The sequence below is a fragment of the Thalassophryne amazonica genome, chromosome 1 (genome assembly GCF_902500255.1).
Source record: "Thalassophryne amazonica chromosome 1, fThaAma1.1, whole genome shotgun sequence".
In the NCBI taxonomy this organism is placed as follows: Eukaryota; Metazoa; Chordata; class Actinopteri; order Batrachoidiformes; family Batrachoididae; genus Thalassophryne; species Thalassophryne amazonica.
Window position 1 is genome coordinate 82,551,539 of NC_047103.1, and position 22,110 is coordinate 82,573,648.

A 22,110-nucleotide genomic window follows, 5' to 3' on the forward strand; every position below is an offset into this window, starting at 1 on the left:
CTAAATCATACTGTGGTGGCGGTACATCGTCATCCTCTGGTAGAGGAGATAAAGGTGTTGTTGTCACCGACGATCCAGCCGGCGGTGGTTGCTGAGGCTGTTCTGGTTCTCTGTGCTGAATTATCACATCTTCTTCTGCCTTACCTACAGCTTTCTTTTTCCTTGCTTTCTCTAATCGTCGCTTCTCTGCTCCCTTCTGTCTGTTCTCTGCTTCTTCCTCCCAAAATGCCACTAAATCTGCCCCTACTTTCTGCATCTTTTTCTCATCACCTTTATGTTTCTGTTCTAACTCCTTCTTTAGCTTCTGTATACTGATCAGGTTCAGTCGTCCGTCAAAGTCATGTTTATTTATCCAGGTCTCCAATTTCTTTGTTGCTTTTGGATTTTTTGCTTCCATAAATTTCCAGTCGTCAGTTGATAAATTTTCCTTATTTTTAGACGTCTTACCCCCCATTTTTATTATCCCTTGTTATAATTTGGACTTCAGACGGGGGCATACCTAGGGTGTTCTAAATCTGAAGTTTTCACACTTTCTTTGGACGTGACAATTAATTTGCCGTCGTGTGGTTGATTCCTTTCACCTCCCCGTAGGAAGCGGAATCACTTGCCTGCTGCTTCCACACGCACGGTTGTCACTAACGTTGTCCAAAGTATTACACTTTCACACAGTTATTTACACTTACACAAAACACTATTTACACATAGAAACACTTTTAATAATCGTACGCGTATTCTTATGCCAGGGGAGCTCGCCCTCCCGTGAAATTTAACTAATGTCCTGCATTAGGGGACTCCGCCGTCCCTGCCAAATTTAACTGCTTTTTTACAGTGCACGTATTTCTACCCGGGATTTCCTTTACGTATTAAAACAGAGGAGTCCGTATCCTCCTTCCGGAATTTAACTACGTGCGTCCCTCGCAACCGTAGAGGAGTCCGCCCTCCTTACAGAGTTTAACTGTGTTTCATTAACAGACGATTCTGTATCATCGCTTACGGAGTTTAACTGTTTTATGTGATCACTTTTATCCCCTACCGGTACGCGTATATAAACAGAGGAGTCCGCACCCTCCTTACAGAGTTTAACTGCTTTGCATTAACAGACGATTCTGTATCATCGCTTGCGGAATTTAACTGTTTATGTGATCTGATCACCACTCACTCAGTACTGTTTACAAAGAAATTTTACTCACTGACTCGACTTCCTGTCTGTCTTCTTCGGGAAAATCTCGTCAACCAGACGATGCCAACGGTGGTCGACAATTGCAGACACGATCAATCGATCAGACCTTGGCCAAGGATTTTCGTCTGGACTTGGCGACCTCCGCTGGACACCTCCGGTGTTGTTGAGATCCCGGACGAGCCCCCAGTCAATGTTGGGTATTTTCTCCTCCAAACATTTTTAAAACCTTTAACAAGACAAACAGAGTCAAGAAACACCAGTGAGACAGAAAGTCAAATTTTACGCGCGGAGTGCAGTCAGGCTGTACACCAAGGCTACACTAAAGTCTGGCCTGCGCTTCGCTCTTTTTATTAGTGAATCCCTCATCACATAAACAAAAACTTGTCCTAAGGGTGCAGCTGTAAGCAAAACAGTTTCTTTCTTTTACTCTTATCGTCGAAGGTCAGCACATCTCGTTCGCAGTTATCAGCTGTTCTGCATCTGCCTGGAACACTAAGCATCACATCACAATCAGTCAAAATTCAACCTTCAGTTCTTTTACTCCCAGTCGTTAGCGGCTACAAAAACAAGTTGTGTAATAATAATAATAAGTACATCCAGCTTCTCATTCCCAGTTCAGATTGACCCCAGCATGCTAAAACAAGGTTGAATAACACGTACATTCTCGGGTTTAAGTGCAAACAGCACAACACCGTTCTCATCAGAAAGAAGACAAAAGGTACAAATGTTTAACAGTGATAACATATATATATATATATATAAAATCCTTAACACTCGGGCCCAGAGAAGGCACGGTGTTTCTGGAAGTTGTTGATGTATGACTTTCTCTTTGCATGGTAGAGTTTTAACTTGCAATTGTTGATGTAGTGACGAACTGTGTTAACTGACAATGGTTTTCTGAAAAGTTCCTGAGCCCATGCAATAAGATCCTTTACACAATGATGTTGGTTTTTAATGCAGTGCCGCCTGAGGGATCGAGGGTCATGGGCATTCACTGTTGGTTTTTGGCCTTGCCGCTTACGTGTAGAAAGCTCTCCAGATTCTCTGAATCTTCTGATTATATTAAAGGACTGTAAATGATGGAATCCCTAAATTCCTTGCAACTGAACATTGAGAAACATTGTTCTTAAACTGCTGAACTATTTTTTTCATGTAGTTGTTCACAAAGTGGTGATCCTCGCCCCATCTTTGCTTGTGAACAGCTGAGCCTTTTGGGAATGCTCCTTTTATACCCAATCATACACTCACCTGTTTCGAATTAACCTGTTCACCTGTGGAATGTTCAAAACAGGTGTTCTTTGAGCATTCATCAACTTTCCCAGTCTTTTGTTGCCCCTGTCCCAGCTTTTTTGAAATGTGTTACAGGCATCCATTTCAAAATGAGCAAATATTTGAACAAAAACAAAAAACTCTATCAGTTTGAACATCAAATATCTTGTCTTTGTGGTATATTCAACTGAATATAGGTTGAAGAGGTTTTGCAAATCATTGTATTCTCTTTTTATTTACATTTCGCACAACATCCCAACTTCATTGGAATTGGGGTTGTATTTTGGGTCAAGGTTGAACGCAGCTAAAATGTAATGTTGATAGGAAAAATATGTTTTGGAGAAGTTACAGATATTACATAACAAGAGTGAACAACAGATATTGATAATTACACTCTGGACTCACACACTATTCCAAATCATTTATAGGAATTTATTACCACCCTTGAAAAATGTCAGCTACCTATTTTATAAACACTCCCCAGTGTAGAGCCAGTGGATCCCCACGGGCATCATGCTAGTTTCATTTAATTTTGGTAAGACAGCAAATCACAATAAAAGTGGCCCAAGGCAGCACACACAAGCAAGGTCTTAAAAACGAGAGCACCACCAATATGGACCTCTGGGGAGCTGATATAGTACTAATATTAGGGTGTAGAAAATTAACGATGCTGATATATCTGCCAATTTGTATGTAAAAATGGCATTGATTACCTTTATTTCATTATCAAACTCTTATGACAAAGAAATGTAATTGAGGCTTGATGTTTTACAGTGTAAACATGAACCGTATTATAAATAATTATAAATATAACCAGGAAATGTTTTAGCAGTTGCCGTGTTGCATCGGTCAGCAATTGCATAAAATACACTTCTCATCTATTTTGGCCCTGGTGGCATTGCGACCACTTGTCTCCTGTTGCTGTAAAACACCCACTCTGAAAACGACTGGCAATTTGTTGCATTGCCTCTGTCCCTTCTAGCATTAAATGGCACTAACAATGGCTGCATTAGCATTGTTAAAAGACCTTGCAAATGGTGCAATCCGATGCGAGCGTGTATTCAGGGAATGTGAGGATTTAGTTGGAAATGACGGTAATTAACTCATAAGCTGATTTTGATTATCAAGGCCACTGTTACTGGAGTTGTGCGCAGAACTGTGGCCAGACCAGTGCGCAATAGAGCGAGGAGCCAGGGGTCATCTGTACCCCCACACAGGTGCTGATTACACTGGGCTTCCTGGCATCAGAGGCATTCCAGCGGGAGCTGACTGATCAGTCAGGAGTGTGCCTGTCAACCTTCAGCCAAGCCATGTCAGCTGTGTGGAATGCAATCATCCGAATGTCATCCAGGTACATCGTATTCCAACGTTAAAGCGCAATTTGAAGCAAGAGCTGGTTTCCCTAATGTAATCGGTGCTATTGACTGCACACATATTGCTATAATGTATGGCTTTTGCCTTGCAATATAAAGCGCCTTGGGGCAACTGTTGTTGTGATTTGGCACTATATAAATAAAATTGATTTGATTGATTTGATAATGGCGCCATCTCATGATAAATTTGTTATTGTTAATACGAAACATTTTAATTCCATCAATGTTCAAATCATATGAGATACGCAAGTGCACTGGGTGAGAACAGGCTAAAGGCTGGCACAGTGCGTGATAGATGGCTGCTTGGTGGTTAAATAGTCTATCCGTGTAATTGTTCCTAATGATAATCGGTTTGGGCATATTTGGGCCTGCGCACATTCAAAAATGTTTTTTTGTTATTATTATAACTTTTCTTTTCATCTTGCCCGTCGATGTTCCTTGCTTGCTGATTTTCACAGATCTGGCAACTTGCTTCTGACGGATTGTTTGTTGCTGTGACGCCACTCTGAACTTCACACGGTTGTATACGCTTCTTTTATTTCTGTTTAGCACTCTTCTGGTTATTAATTGTATCTACTCTGAACAACAGTCCTGTTGTGAATCGCTAGCTGTTAGCATTCGCTAGTGGTTAGCTTTCGCTAGCTAGGTCGACCCCTCCCCTCTCCATTGTTACTTTTATAGCTGTTTCTTTTCTACCCATTTAATACTTCTGTTTGTTTTGCAGTTGAACTGCTGTGAATTTTAAGTAATTATTTTACTCCTGTGTAAAATCTTAGGAGCGGCTAGCGGTTAGCTTGTGTTAGCTATTTCTGACCCTTGTCATCATTTTTTCATTTCATTTTTTTACACTCCTGTTAGTTAATTAACTGTTTAGTGTCTTTTATAGCTGCTGCTTTTTTACCTGTTTAATATGTACTTCTGTTAAGTTTTCAGTGTAACTGCTGTGAATTTTAATTCATTTATTTGCGTCTGTGTGAGCCTTAGGAGTGGTTAGCTTATCCATTCTTGGTTAGCTCGTGTTTGTTTGGCTACATTCTTGAATTTCTTAGTGCACAAAGTACACGACTAATTCTACTTTACACCCTCCGTAAATCCTGCATGATGTTGGAAGATAGGGTGGCTCTCTTAGAGAGCCGTGTCCGTAAGTTAGAGCAGCTTCTTAGCGCAGTGGAGTTAGATGTTACCGGCATTCCAGATGAGGTTAGTGTTGGGCCGGCTAGCGAGCCCATTAGCATCAGCTTAGAAACGCCGGCTGTGGAGGACGGCTTTCGGACTGTGGCTAGGAGGAGGAAGCCCCGTAGGGCTTGGTGCCCGGTTGTGGCACCCCGATCACACTCGCCAGTGCGAACTGTGAATCAGTTCTCCCCCTTGGATTTGCCAGATGTGAATTCTCTGAGCCCACAAGTGACTTCCACTTCTGTCTCCAGGCCGAAACACCGGACTTTAGTGATAGTGGATTCTATCACCCGCAAAGTCAGGTTACAGACGCCGGCTGATGTTAAATGTATTCCTGGGGCCAGAACTCACGACATTGCATCTCATCTTAGGGTGCTGACGCTGCAGAAGGGAAGACAGACGAAGGAACATGACATGAGATATAGTCACATAGTTATTCACGTTGGCACCAATGACATCAGGATGAAGCACTCAGAGGTCACAAAAATGGACATAGAGAGGACTTGTGACCTTGCCAGAAAGATGTGTCGGCATTGATTAATAGTCTCTGTTCCCCTCCCCTCCCGGGGTACTGATGAGGTGTTTAGCAGGCTGACATTGTTAAATAGGTGGCTGGTGCAGTTTTGTAGACAGCAAGGTTTTAGCTTTATTGATAACTGGCCTTCGTTCTGGGGCCGCCGTGGCTTGCTTATGCTGGACAGCCTCCACCCTACTGGGGAAGGTGCCGCCATCTTGTCTGAGAACATAGATAGAGCTCTACAGGGAGGGTAACATTAGGAATCTACAGCAGGCCACGGAGCAGGTGATTAGAGACCCTGCAAGGCTTATGACAAATGTGGGTGTGGAATCCATTAGCTTAGCAGGGAATTTAGTGCAGAAAATCCACTATGGTGATAGTGCAGTTTATTTGCCAGGGAGGGAATTTCAACAAGTTGAGACTGTGGCCTGCGTCCGTAGTTGTGTCCATAAAAATCATAGCGGAATATGCTTTGCAAATTTAATACCCATTACTATATTGGATGATGTTGAAATTGTGGATGGCCCAGTGGTTGTTCCAGCAATAGCAAAGATTTTGTGTCTGCTACCTACAACGCGCATGGAATGTCTTTAACCTAAACCTACTTCTAGGTATCTTATATATTCTACTCTGGAACCACCTCTAAACCCAAACAGTTCAACTGTCAACCCCACTGAGGTCCTTAAACTGGGTTTCATTAACATAAGATCACTGTCCTCAAAATCATTGTTGATCAATTATCTAATTATTGATCATCACTTAGATATGATTGGGCTATGTGAAACCTGGCTTAAACCTATAGCTGTCCTCCCCTTAAATGAGGCCTGCCCACCAGCATATACATTTAGTCCCGTCCCTTGTGATACGAACCAAGGCGGGGGTGTTGCTCTTATTTATAAATCTAGGTTTAGCTTGTTAGCTGTTGGGGGTTACAAATATCACTCATTTGAGCATCTGATTCTCCGCTCTGCTCAGGATATTACACATTGCCAAGTTCAGAAGAATAAAAATCAGTCGTATTACTTTGTCACTGTATATAGGCCTCCTGGCCCATATTCTGAATTCTTAGATGAATTTGGTGCGTTTATCTCTAACTTGTCAACTAGTGTAGATAACATTCTGATCATTGGTGACTTTGACATTCATATAAATAAGACTTCTGAGCCCCTCTGTAAATCATTTATGGAAATTGTGGATGCATTAGGATTTCGGCAATGCATTCGGGATTCGACGCACATTAGTGGAAATAACCTGGATCTGGTTCTCGCACGTGGTATTGCGAATATTGTCATCAAGCCTCTTACATCAGTGGTGTCTGATCACTCAATTATTAAGTTTACAGTTTTGCTGCCGTGTTTAGTGGAACAACAACCTTATATATCATTACAGCGATGCATCAACTCCTCAACTAAGACTGAACTCAAAGCTAGACTGCCTGATGTCTTAGCTTCACATTTGACAAATACCCAGTCAGTAGACAGACTTGCGGATAGTTTAAACTCAGTGCTCAAAACTACACTCGACATGATTGCACCACCTGTTAAAACCGCGCTCACCCAAATCACAGTCACCTTGGTTCAATGATTATCTGCATGACCTCAAGCATAAAGCAAGAGGTCTAGAATGGAAATGGCGCCGTTCAAAATTAGAAGTATTTCACCTTGCGTGGCATGATGCTATCTTAGACTTGCTACTCTGATTTGATCAACAAAAACAAGCATAACTCAAAGTTCTTGTTCGACACGGTGGCAACACTTTTGCATGGACAACCACCTGTAGTTTGCGCTCCTTTTACAGCACAAGATTTCCTGGATTACTTTGAGAAAAAAGTAGAAGACATCAGGTTAAACATATCCCTCAAGCATAAAGCAAGAGGTCTATAATGGAAATGGCGCCGTTCAAAATTAGAAGTATTTCACCTTGCGTGGCGTGATGTTATCTTAGACTTACTACTCTAATTTGATCAACAAAAACAAGCATAACTCAAAGTTCTTGTTCGACACGGTGGCAACACTTTTGCATGGACAACCACCTGTAGTTCGCGCTCCTTTTACAGCACAAGATTTCCTGGATTACTTTGAGAAGAAAATAGAAGATATCAGGTTAAACATATCCCGGCATGCCTTAATCCAGCCACTACACCCTGCTATTGATGTGGGCGCCACTACTGAGGTATTACCTAGATTTACAGAATTTGACAGTATCTCACTAGGCATGCTGACAAAACTCATAATGTCAACAAAAAGCACAACCTGTTTATTTGATCCTATACCAACAAAACTGTTTAAGGACCTGTGGCCCACTGTTTGGCCGACTGTGCTGGAAATTATTAATCTTTCTTTAACTTCTGGATCTGTTCCTAAATGTTTCAAATCTGCAGTGATTAAACCATTACTTAAGAAACCTAATCTTGACCCTAGTGTATTGACAAACTATCGGCCGATATCAAATCTATCATTTTTCTCTAAAATTCTGGAAAAAGTGGTGCTACTACAGCTCGTACACTATCTTACTGAGAATAATCTCTTTGAGCCACTGCAGTCTGCTTTTAGAAAATATCATTCCACAGAGACGGCTCTCAATAAAGTGGTGAATGATCTTCTGCTTACAGTGGATTCGGACACCACTACGGTTCTGTTGCTGTTAGATCTCAGTGCTGCATTTGATACAGTGGATCATCATATTCTACTTAATAGGCTGGAAAATCATTTTGGGATTACTGGGAGTGCCCTTGCATGGCTGACGTCATACTTGACCAGTCATTCTCACTGTGTTTTGTACAGTAACACTACCTCTAACCTTAGTGACATGAAATTTGGGGTTCCACAGGGGTCTGTCTTAGGCCTGCTGCGTTTCTCCCTTTATATAGCACCCCTTGGGCACATATTGCGGCATTTTGGGATTACCTTTCACTGCTATGCAGATGATACTCAGTTATATATGCTGATAACTGCTGGTAATCTCGTTCACAGAAAATCCTTAGAAGATTGCCTTGCACCAGTGAGAAGTTGGATGTCTAGAAACTTCCTACTTTTAAACTCTGATAAGACTGAAATGATGGTTCTTGGTCCATTGAGACATCGGCATCAATTTGACCAGTTAACACTCAGCCTCGGCTCGTGTGTCATACATCACACTGACAAAGTGAGAAACCTTGGGTTAATTTTTGATCCTTCATTGTCCTTTGGCCTCCACATTAGAAATATTACTAGGACTGCTTTCTTCCACCTGCGAAATATAGCGAAGATTCGTCCCATCCTGTCTATGGCTGATGCTGAGACCCTGATCCATGCATTTATCTCTTTTAGACTGGACTACTGCAATGTTATATTTTCTGGTTTACCGCAGTCTAGCATTAGGGGTCTCCAATTGGTTCAAAATGCTGCAGCCAGACTTTTGACACAAAGCAGAAAGTTCGACCACATTACACCCATTTTGGCATCCCTTCACTGGCTTCCTGTCCCAGTGAGATCAGATTTTAAGGTTCTGCTACTAACCTATTAAATTATTCATGGACTGGCACCTCCCTACCTAGCTGACTTAATTAAACCTTATGTACCGGCCCGGGCTTTATGTTCTCAGGGTGCAGGACTACTTTTTGTCCCTAAGGTGAATAAGAAGTCTGCGGGTCACAGAGCTTTCTCTTATCGTGCCCCTGTTCTGTGGAATGATCTCCCTGTGTCAATAAAACAGTCAGATTCTGTGGAGACTTTCAAGTCCAGACTTAAGACGCACTTATTTTCCCTTTCGTATGGCTAACATACTGGTACAGTTTTGTTTTACGGTTTTTACTCTTTTAATTCATTTATTAGTAATTGGAGCGGACTGCGGCCTCAACTTTACCTAAATTCTGGGTCTTTTAGTGAAGTTTAGGGCTAGTGGCTGGCGATCACCTTAGTATTTCTCTGTTTTCTTGTTGCTTAATGCTGGCAAATTATACAGTATTTTTTTGTCTTTCTGATGCCTGATTCTGTTTTTTTTCTCTCTCTGTTTAAGGTGCAGCTCCATCCAGAGATGGGAGTTGTATTCGTGTTGGTGATCCTCCTGTCCTGTGCACCAATAGCATTTCTTGTATATTCGTCTGTGAATTGTTCTGTAATTTATGTTTGTAGCATGGCCCAAGCAGAGGGTCACCCCTTTGAGTCTGGTCTGCTTGAGATTTCTTCCTCAGAGGGAGTTTTTCCTTACCACTGTTGCTCTGGGGGTTGGTAAGGTTAGACCTTACCTGTGTGAAGCGCTTTGAGGCAACTCTGTTGTGATTTGGCGCTATATAAATGAAAATAAATTGAAATTGAAAATTATTAATGTGTATTCTTTTTCTGGATGGTGAGACTGGGGCTGCAGCTCATTTAGCAGGCCCTTGATTGTCTCCCAGTATTTGTCAGTAAACGCATGTAAAGCTGTAAATATCACACACTGTCAGTGGTGGCGCACTTCACATTTTTAACAGTGTGTGTGCGTTGTTCTGACCCGACAGTGTTTACGACCTAACGCACACATGCTCCCACTAACATTTTTCCAGTTTCATGATTATTCCTTTTACCAGGGTACCAAATAAACTAACCCTGTGTGCTCCACATAATTTCCAGTCATCTGTAGCACACATGCGTTATAAATTATTTTCTGTGTTCATGTTGTCTGATGGGACAATGTGGGGAATCCCAGCTCTAGGGCCTATTTACATCGATTTGCATATTTAAATAGGGGCGTGCCCAGGGCAGAGTTTGGTGCATTTGCATGTGCGCTCAATTCCATGTTCAGTGGGATATACAAAGGGAACGTGCATGGATCCATGTGTACGCACATTTTGATACATCTGGATATTTTTGTGCTTACGCCAGTTTCTGGGTTTTAGCGTGGGTCATGTTTCAGCAGGACATCCACGCAAGTCTTTGGGCTTTCGTAATTAAACAACTAATAACCTCATTTCAAGTGAAACATATCTTCAATACCACATACCATGCCCCCCCCCCCCAAAGGAAAATATTGCCATTTAAACTCACATACTTAAACATCAGGCTTCTTGTTTGACCATGTGAGAGAGAGAGAGAGACAGAGAGAGAGAGAGAGAGAGAGAGAGAGAGAGAGAGAGAGAGAGAGAGAGTCTTTCTGCAGGGTTGCGTGAACCTGTGACCAACTTATTTGGGTTTTACAACTTAAGTACTGTTAAACAATCAGAAAATAATGGTTTATTTCTATAATTTAGTAAATTTCACTCCAGAAACTGAGGATTTTGCCAACTTCCTGCATTTAGGGACCGGGAAAGCTCTGAAACTCTTAACAATGTGAAAAAATTAAATACCTGAAAAACAGAGAGAGAAAACCTTAAAATTGAAAATCTGCATGATGGCACAGCGCCATTGTGGCATTGCTTATGGCCCGTTCACACATAGCACGATTGAAGCCGATTGGTGCACGAAGGAGGAATTGCATGCCACTCGTGAAAAATCGGAGCCGCCTCGTACAGCTATCGCCACAACCATTTGCGCACAGTACTACATTCGTGTGCTGCTTGCGCCTGTGACTCATTCCAACGGCCAGATGAGGTCGCATTGTCAGCTGATCATGTTCACAGCATGTCGTACGCAGGTCGGACATTTTGTGCCGCAGCACAATATGCTGCATGAAATCATCGCCGATGTCGCACCGTGGCCGTTACCAAGCAACACATATGTCATGCGAGTTTGCCCCCCAGCAACACATGTAGCATGCAAGTGTGCCCCCCCCCCCGCAACACAAGTGGTGTGCGAGTGTGTCACAACCCCCCCAACACCATCTACCAACATTTTCAGGTGTTGCTGAGTGTCTGGAGTGTGATCACTGTCAGTGGCGGTTTGTCAATAGGGGTCGCTAGGGCACCACCCCCTGTGAAATTTGACAGAGCAAAAATCTATATAAACATAGCAAAATTTGTCATTATATTATATAAAAAAATTTAAATGAAATAAATTTGATATGATAATAATGATACATTTAAAATGACAGCCTGTCAGCACCTGTCATCATTTAATAAAAGGGGTTTCACAATGTATGGATTAATTTCAATGGTTTGAACACGTCATAAACCAGTTTAAAGTTTCTCAGTGTGCATGTGTGGAAAGCTCCTAACTCTTCCGGTTCACAGGTCAATGCATATAAACACATTGCCGACGCAGTTCATGCTGGTAAGAAGATGGCGTTTTTGAAGCAACATGGCAGCTTAAAGAGCCGAAAGAAGTTACACTGTGGACAGAACACGGTATGTAAACATTTCTAAAGTCAGTAACTGTACCACGTCGGCCCCATTCTATGAGGAACCACTTCCAGTGTTTGGAAACAAAGCAGTAAAATGATCAGGCTGTGAACACTTTACCGTGCAAAGCCTGTTTTTTGTTGTGAAAGTATGTAGTTCTCATGCTCTCCTTAGAACAACTAAACTGCTGAAATTGTTGTTGTATACAAGGTCTATTAGAAAAGAAACCGACCGTTTTATGTTTTAAAAAAACTATATGGATTTGATTCATATGTTTTTACGTCAGCCAAGCTTGAACCTTCGTGCGCATGTGTGAGTTTTTCCACGCCTGTCGGTGACGTCATTCGCCTGTGAGCACGCCTTGTGGCAGGAGTGGTCCAGCCCCCTCGTCGGATTTTCATTGTCTGAGAAGTTGCTGAGAGACTGGCACTGTGCTTCATCAAAATTTTTTCAGAAACTGTGAGGCACATCTGAGTGGATACCATTCGAGAAATTAAGCTGGTTTTCGAAAGACATGCGGACGGATTGGCGCGTCGGCTCGCAGCCGGCGCGGCGCACCCGCCACAGGAAAAACACCTCCGTGTTGATAACCATTTGTAAAATCCAGGCGGCTTTTGGTGGCTTTCAGTTGAGTGAGTATCTGAGAAATTGTTTAACAGCAGGGCATGTTCCAACTTGTCCTTAAGGCTTCCAACGGAGGTGTTTATCCTGTGGCGGGCGCGCTGCGTCGGCTTGCAGCCCGTCCGCACGTCTTTCATTAAAAAAATCTCCTTTAACAGTGGAATATCCGGATAAACTGCTGATTCCGACCTCTTCTGAAAGTTCTCTGTTCTCTCACGACGTCCTGGGTCAACAGAGGCTTAAATTTGGAGGTTTTCTGCTTGAAACAGGATGACGACGTCGCCACGGAGCGCTGCGCAACATCCCGCTCCGTGGGAAGTCCTTACAGCGATAGAAACAATCCAAAATCTCTCATCAGCCGTTAAAATTTTCACCGAAAACCAGCTTAATTTGTCGAATGGTGTCCACTCGGATGTGCCTCATAGTTTCTGAAAAAATTTTGATGAAGCACAGTGCCAGTCTCTCAGCAACTTCTCAGACAAAGGAATTCCGACGAGGGGGCTGGACCACTCCTCCCACAAGGTGTGCTCACAGGCGAATGACCTCACCGACAGGCGTGAAAAAACTCTTGCATGCCCACGAGGGTTCAACCTTGGCTGATGTAATCACACGTGATTCAAATCCATATGGTTTTTTAAAAAAATAATGTCGGATACTTTTCTAATAGACCTCGTACATTGAGAGTCACAGCTGTAACACTCTCATTGAAATAAGAAGCTTCTTTCACCTTCAGACTAGAGGTCAAACATTTTTACAATCCTGGTTTGTTTATTGCCGTTACATTGCAACAAGATGAATTTTTTTTGGGGGGGGGGGGGGGGGGGGGATTGACCACAAATGTAGGGTTGATTTAAGAGGTCTAAGAAAAGTCTAATGTTTTTCACACCCCCCAGAAATGATGTTAACTTTTGATGCGCTGTGCCAAACTGCACATCCCTCCTCCCAGCTTAGTCATTGATCAACAAACTGCTGCTGCTGTTGCAAAGACAAGAAAAACTGTAAATGCCAGGTTTCACTTTGAACAGGCTGTTGGGAAAATGAAATGGTTTGCCATTTTAAAAAAACACTGTGCCAGTTACTCTTGTTCCAGACCTGGATGACACTGTGTTAGTTTGTGCAGCACTTTGTAATTTGGTGCCCCCACTTGTTTGCTGAGAGTTTACACTCTATAGTAATTAATAAATGACAACATATGTTACAAAAAATATAGATATGTTTCTCATAAGAATAGTATGCGATGAGCAACGTTATTTAAAATACATTCAGCCTTGCAATTTTGAAATGGACAGTTTTTGCTACACAGGCATTGGCCACTTTACAGTAATGGAACAGAAAATTTATTGGTGACTAAATGTGACTACACGATACATTCATTAAACATGGTCTTTTCCCAAAAAGTTTTGTCTTTTTGGTATATTTCATACTTACTTGGCATACCGAATGTGATACTGTTGGTAGTGGTTTTCAGTCCAAGAGATATTTTGAGGCTCCTTTTCAATGCAACTCTTGAACTAATGCTTTCTTATTAGCACTCTACACAAAGTCAGAAACATTTAATTTGCAGAAATTTCTTTTATTTATATGGTGATGGGGGGGGGGGGGGGGCGGTCTGCATGAAGATTTAGCAGATGATACCTTGGTCATCCATACACCGTCATTGTAATGTGAAATGTACATATTATTAGAATTGAATATTATAGTTGTACATGGGCATTTATAATACAGTTCTTAATCGTTTGGCTGGCAATCCAAGCAAAGGATTGGTAAAAGGATGGTAATACATTTCCTTCAACCACTATGAAGGAAGCAGCAGCACCTTGATGGCCTACCTGATGCTCAATGGAAGCAAGCTGAAGACAGAGGTCAATCTCATCTATAGTGCGCCAAATAAGAGAATATTTAGAGTGGAATCCTGCAAATGGTAATAAAAGCATCAAATTCAGCACAAATTCTCCTTAGACATTCCTCCTTTGAAAAAAACAATTGGCCACTTGAATTTTGAATCGGTGGTCAGGTAGGGGTCAATATTAAAAGATGCTCCAGTCATATTGAAAACTATGCCACATTATTTGTCTAATCATAAAGATTCCAAAAAATTATAGTTTGGACTATCTGTGACTGAATTCTATGAAGTTATGGGATAAAAACAGCAAGAATGGTGACAAAGATCGGTTTCAATTTGTACAGGGGTCAAAAGTTAAAGTTGCTCCAATTTTGGTAAAAAGTGATGCAAATTATTAGTTAACATGGATTTAAAAAGGAATCATTTGCATCATGTGTGAAGCTTAGTTCATGTTACAGCGTAACATATGTGATGTCATGGAATCCAATGGACGTCGACCTTGTTTGACCTTTTCTTTGGAAACCAAACATTCAACACAGTCAAAACTATTCCATTTATTAATCTTAGTACCTCATCCAATAATTTTCATTGGTTGTGTTGTGATTTTGATTTGTCTTTAGTTTGTTCTTTTGTTGCCCCGTATGAAGTGCTTTATTTTGTTTCCTCCAAATGTGCGCCCCCGCCCCCCTTAAAATTTTTAGCACCGACCGCCACTGATCGCTGTCCAGCCCAGTGCGCATCTGGACAGCTGTAATGTGCAGCTGGAACAGCTGACCGCTGTGTACTCGCAACTCAGCTGGAGGACATATGTCATGCCATCAACAACATGAACATCACTCCACACGATGCACATGTGTGGGTGGGCTCTCATGACATGCTGATAATTATGTACAGACAAGATCACATGGGGACTGGTCAGCCACGTCGCACACAGCATGACAAGGCGCATCTCAGCTGATCACCGGCTAATGACTCACTGAAAGCTGGAAATGACTTCTCAGTGCACACGATGTGTTAAATTAAAAACATAGAGAACACATCCAGGACAAGTACATAAATAAATACTACAATAACAACATAAATAATTACATAACAAATACATAAAATAAATAATGACAGAACAACGAAACATGGAGTGACACTTTGTTCTGAGTGCTGATCGAAAAGGTGGGTGTGTAGCTGCGAGCAGAAGCTGTTGGGATCTGTGGACCTGCAAGTAACAACTAGAGAACATGTACCATGTTATGACGGACATGACCTTACAACACTCCACCATGAGGCGCGTGCATGCACATGCTGTCCTCACATGGAAATACATAAAAACACATATTGCCTTTGCAATGGGCAGCAGCGAATGCGCCAGTGCACACAACACCAGGTGGCTGCCCCATGTGACAAGCTCAATGTGATCGTGTGAACACTCAGCTGGCAATCGGACTGTCACGTCCACCACGTGAGTTATGGGCCATATGATGCAGTGTCCTTCGGTGCACCGCTGCTGGTCACCTGCACATGCGGCACCAGCTGATGGCCCACGTTATGAGCACACGGCTTCATTCATGTCACTCCATCTGCCTGTTTACATGCATAACCATGGGTCATGTGTAACAGGAGGATGACCTGTATTGTCCACTCTTCATAACAGGAATTATTAGTGACTGCGGTGTTTTCTTTTTTGTATACAGTGACAACAGATTCAAGACATTTAAACAGTACATTCATTGTTCCTCTAATGCTCTGAATCTGTGCTTAGCATTACTGTGGGCTTCCATATATTTGTTGATTTATGTCCAGCATGTAATTTCTGCACTGCTGTGGGAGCACAATGTTGTGCCACACGTTCCACATGCTCGCACTGTCACCGCTGTATCGTGCATGCCTGTCCGACCGTACGTTTCTCCCGACAACAGGTGGAATGTTTTGAGGTTCCCCATTTCATTTTTTGTTCACAGTTTTTCCGCCGGTTTCTGTTTCTTGTCATCTGTGAAGTGACCTCTTAGGGAGAGCCCTGGCACTTTTGATATTGTTGTTTAAAAGCAAAAAAGCCCTTTCTATCTGATTACTCCAATAATCAATAAAATAATAGAATACTCAATTCCAAAAAATATTTGATAGCTGCAGCTGTCCTCTTTGACTATGTGTGATGATGCTCTTGCATGGTACGTCTTGTGACCAGCGATGGTCCTCTTGCCTCTCTCTTTCCAAAATCCTTTCCAAAGGATTTGTGTGTTCTTTTGTTTGTCTCTGAAAGTAACTGCTGAGAAAGAATCAGAAAGTAAGCTTAATTCTCTGATTTAGTACATTTCTGTGCTGCAGTAGTCTGTCTCTCTTGCTGACAACCACACCTGCTCCTAATTAATCATCCATCTTGTATCCACAAAGCATACAGCAGGTGGCAATATTGAGCAGATGGCAGAAAGGTCTGTGGTATATTACACAAAAAAACAAAGCTGCTTTTTGATTGATCTAGTGCCTCAGAGTTCACCATATTATAATTAGTATTTCCTCATTATATGCCCTTTTGAGATATAGAAAATTATATAATTTATTTTATATCACCCTAATAGCTGGCCACTCGCATTTGTGATTTTTGAATTTGTGAATTACAGGCCTTCAATTAATTTGCCCTACATAGTAAATCTGAATCCTAATATCAAGAGGCATCAATTTGGATGTTGTTGTGCGATGACAGGATTTATGAGCTCCCCTCCCACTACAGCTATTTTATTTTGATACAGGGCAAGCTAAATTAAGAAGTACTATAGATCTACAGCAGCACTGCATGAGCTGAAGATAGAGGAGATGTACCACAGTTGTTGGGCAAATTCTGAGAGGTTCAGGAAAAAGTCTGTTTTTTAGGTTGTCTGGAGAAAAAAAATAAGTCAGGAATAATGGAAAAATGAAAATGCAAAAGAGGAAAAGTAAGATAAACCTAATACACCTACTCGAGGTCTCATTAGTGATCCTAATTGCTGTTTGTTAAAAAGGATTAAATGAAACGCACCCTCCAGCCCGGGCCTTTTACAAAGTAAAACAAACAGTCTGTGTGCTCAGAAGTACCTGCTCGGTCTTAGATGTTCTCTGACTTAAACCTAATACAGCATAATAAACACAGCCGCTCCCCGTACCATTTCTCTACCGCTTGACGTCAGTCATTGATTGAGCTGCGTGGAAACGCGCTGATGACACAAACACAGAGAAAGGTAAAGTGGCCCAGGTTCTTTAAACATGAGCATGATGACTGCATCCATTCACAACACATGCAAATTCCATAACACTCCATTAGCAGTGAAATTAAACACACACAAAGACTGTGCATGAGGAAAGGAGGTTGAGGTGCACAGGCTGAGGAGAGCTGGAGACCATATCTCCTCCTATTTTTCTCTCTTAGGCATGAATTTACTTCCTCCAAAGAGCACTGATGTTTTTACAGACTCTGTGTCAAGTACAGTTCAGAACCGCACGTGGCTGTTATGTGGTTTAAGCAGGAAAAGTAAATGGGTGATACCAGCTATTGTACTGAGCACCTGCAAGATGTGTCACTCAAACATGTGAGCATCTGACATAGAATGTAATAAGAGTGACTATGGCAGGTTGCATGACGCAGTGGAGCTAGGTAGACACTTGGCTCTCCATGCACATTCATCTTAAACTTATTCTGCAACAACCATTAAATTTATAGTCTCATCTAGAAGTTTCAGTATGGATATGAGACCTTGAAACAAGTCTAAAAATTTTGCTGCTGCGCAAACATTGTCTGGAGAAGCTGAGACACAGGACACAAGCAACAGGTGTAAGGTGGCGGCCGAGGACCCAACATGAGATAGAAGGAAGCTTACTGATATTGCAAGAAATAAAACAAGGTAACGAAGCTCTATCCGAAAAGCTCGACTTTAAAACAACTGAAATCAACCAGTTCATTTCGGGGCTGAAAACACTGATAGACAGAATATGCTCATGCATCACCGAAGCGGAGAAGCGAATTAGCACTGTGGAAGACAAGCTAACAAAGCTAGATGCCCATGTCCTAAAGTTGAGTAAAGAAACTGACTTTGATGGACAAAGATGACCAGCTTGAAAATTACTGCTGGCGGAATAATATTGGACTGCGAAGGAGCGGACCCGGGAGGCTTTTCTATGGACTGGATTCCTTCCTTACTGGAACAAACGCATTTCTCTGAGGTCCTGATCACCAAGCAAGTGCATCTGTCTCCAGCATTCTACCCACTGGCAGACAAGCAACCCAGACCCATCCTAAGTCGCCTGCTGAAGTACCAGGATGGGGATAAAATTCAATGTTTCATCGCTAAGCTGTCCAGAGAGAAAGGTCACCCCATCATGTACAATAATGCCATGCTGTTCTTCCAAGGACCTGAGTACGACTCTGGTGAGGCACTGAAAAGGATAAAGCCATGTCAAGATGTTACATGCAAGGAAACGTCCATTCAGTCTCTTCCATCCTGCCAAACTGAGGATTACCCTACCTGAAGGAGAGAAGAGATCCTTTAACACACCCAAGGAGGCAGCTGCATTTCTGAAACCTTCCAGGAGGTAATACAGAACACTAACATCTTCATTCATGGTGAGAGGAGAGAGATGAGGTCCATGTCTATAAAGCCTCCATGGTGCACCTGGTAACTTTTCTGTTAATACAACGCCATTTCTTTTATTTGCCTGGACATTATGTATATTTGAAGCACACATACTACTGCAAGGGTGTATTCAATAAGTTTTTCTATTAGGTCAAACATGAATCTAGGCTTGCATCTCAGATGTACCTTCTGGCAAATTGTTGTTGAACATTCAGCTACAATTTGCCAGAAGGTACATTATTATTATTATTATTAATTAATTAATTTATTTATTTATTTATTTATTTATTTAAGTATAGATTTTAAAATATGTTCTAAAATAAATACAAATGAACAATTTTGTGGAATCAAAATATTTAACAAAATGGCCATGGTTGCTAAAGGACAACAAATGAAATCTGTCCTGAAGTGCCAGTAGGTTCCACCAAATCCAGCTACGCACAACTCCCTGATTTAACCCAGATAAATTCATCAGTGTACCTATAACTGTGTCTGTGTCTCAAAAGAATGCAGTGATACCAAGCTATAAAACAAAAATATACATATATATATATATATATATATACATAATGTTGCTGTTAATAACCCTGAATGCATAGTGTTCATAATACGCCGATGTAAATTAATGACCACTACATCTGTTCTAAATGAGCCTCAGAAAACACAACTTGATACTGTTGAACATATTTTTATAACAATATCATTCCTAGAGATTCTAAGTACATAAACCTGCAATTGTGGCTTTCAAATACTATGTACAGTATGTATTTCAAGTGGCGACTGCTTAGTGCCAGTGCTTTCTTTGGAATGAATGGACGCTTGTCAAATATAGAAGTTAAACAGGATTTATGGCTTTACAGGTTTTGAGGGAAACCGATGACAAAGTCCACATCTTTGACATGACTTTAAACATGCTTTGTTTGTTTTTGTTGCATTTTTACAAGGCGACATGAAGCCTTGGTAGTGAAATCATTGAGAAACTTTATGAGAGCTTTTGTGTATTTCCAGAAAAGCTAAATGACCACAAAAACATATCTTTGACAAAATCATATCATCAAATACTTGAGAATTTCCAGCTCTTGTAGAAATGATGTACTCAAGTTTTTTCTTTATACATGCAGGGTGTCATTTTATATAAAAATAGGAAAATAAACATAAAGCCACAATTAAAAACATGGATGTCATTGCAAAGATAATGTGGACAGAAATTATTTATGGCTATGTGTTCCTGCTGGAGAACAGGTCACAAATACACCCATCTGCCAGTGACTGAAACAAACTGCAGATATTGTTTCTGGAGAAAATTAGTACTTTAAAGGACATATTTGTGTCAGAGCAGCATGGTAGAGAAAGTGGAGACACTCCCCTCCACACTTAAAGTGGAGACACTCCACTTTAAGCGTGGATGTGAAGGCAGGAAACAGAGCTCAAGTAGAACTGCTGCCCTTTTGTTTTGAAAGGAATCACCCACCTGAGTTGGTTCCGAAGGCTTTCCAGGCATGTCTGACTGGATAACAGAGTGCATCAAAAAAACATGCAGGAGGGATTATCTATCCCTTATGGATTAGGAATGGTCCACAAACAAATGGTAATTTAGGGAGAATATTGTGAGCTGTGACATTTCGGGCACGTTGGAAGTTTCCCTGGGTATGATCCAGCACGTTTACTGTTTCAGTAAACTGCTTTTACTTACAGAACTTGTTGTCTGAGTCCTGCATTTGCGTCCAGCCTAACCTGTCACCTAGACCTGACGTTAATGGCCATACGTGCAAAATGTAAATAAGTCAGCCATGGTGGATTAGTGGTTAGCACTGATGCCTCGCAGCAACAAGATTGTAGGATCGTTTCCCACCCTTTCTGTGTGGAGTTTGCATCTACTCCCAGTGTCTGCGTGGGGTTCCTACGGGCACTCTGGTTTCCTCCCACAATCAAAAGTTTGCTCCTTTCTCTGCCCCTGAGCAAGGCAGTGTCTCTACATCTGGAGTTGATCCCCAGACGCCGGACTGCATATAATAAATTCCGGCTTGTGCACCCAATTCTTGTTTTTCAGAGTCATTAATGATGTATGCTGCACAATCATTCCACTCTGGCAAAAGAACAGTTCAAAGACATCATTAAAACCCCGAAATTACCCTGACATTCATGTCCATGATGAGTGTATGCAAAGTTTCAACCACAACTGTAGACTTGGTGCATATTTATAGTGAAGCAGAGCACACATTTGCTTCTGAAATGTACTACGCCACTGCTGGTGACCTTCAACTCTTCAACTACAATTGAACTAGGAGCTAGACTGCCTGATATCTTAGAGAGTGTCACTTTCAGAAAATGAACAATTCAGTAGATAGTCTTGTGGACAGTTTAAGGTGCAGTGACGTGCATGACTTTGATTCACGCACTTGCATGCAGGAGAGTAAACTGGTCTTTAACGGGTACAGACTGAACGTAAGAGGGGTGCCAGCGCATGCAATTGCATAAAGATGATTTTCAAATAATTGATAAATAAATGATAATAAATAATAAATGATAATTTTCAAAAAATCCTTCATGCATAAATGTCGTGCTACATGGCGTGATCTGCTTGCCAACACGACGTGCAGCTCGTCAAGTGGAGTAAAGAAGTGAATAGAGCGAGTGGTTGCATCAGCGGATCAGAGTGCAGCTCATCTGACGGATTATAATGACATGTTAAATCTATCACAGACATACTTTAACAGTTGCCGACAAGAAGGAAAGAAAATGCAATTGTTTTACCAAGCCATGACAATGTAAACATGACAAGTAATTACCTTTTTAGATGGCTCCAAATGTTTTCTCCAGCTTATTCAGCGTGCTGCTGGAGCGGTCCTCTGTGATTCAGGAAGCGATTAGAGCCATTTTCAACAGACAACTTGCAGAGAAAATTATTAATTCGCTACGAAATAATTATTTTATATACGCAACGTCCAGCGTAGGGCATGTAGCAGTTGGTGGAACAAAGCACGGTGTCCAGCTGGGAACACAACGGGTGGGATCATCACAACAACATGCATGCAAGTGCGTGGATCAAAGTCATGCACATGTCATTGCACCTTTAAACTCAGCGCTCGCAACCACATTCGACATTAACACTGCGCCCCCCCAAAACACAATCGCCTTGGTTCAATGATTACTTACATGGCCTCAAACATAAGTCTAGAGGTCTAGAATGAAAATGGCATCATTCAAAACTAGAAGTATTCCACCTTGCATGGTGCAGTGCTATTTTAGACTGTAAGCATGCACGACTGGCTACAAAGCGGACCCAATACTCTGATTTGATGAACAA

The 22,110-nt window shown here is 41.6% G+C and overlaps 1 long non-coding RNA gene across 1 annotated transcript; it reads right to left on the reverse strand.

The window, feature by feature from the left end:
- Nucleotides 1–417: 417 nt before the first annotated feature.
- LOC117512106 lies at nt 418–21,734 on the reverse strand. The gene is made up of 4 exons (XR_004561211.1): nt 21,529–21,734; nt 16,552–16,556; nt 13,332–13,343; nt 418–427 (listed from the first exon to the last, which is right to left on the reverse strand). It is a non-coding gene; the product is annotated as an uncharacterized LOC117512106 (long non-coding RNA).
- Between the last annotated feature and the right edge of the window lie 376 nt (nt 21,735–22,110).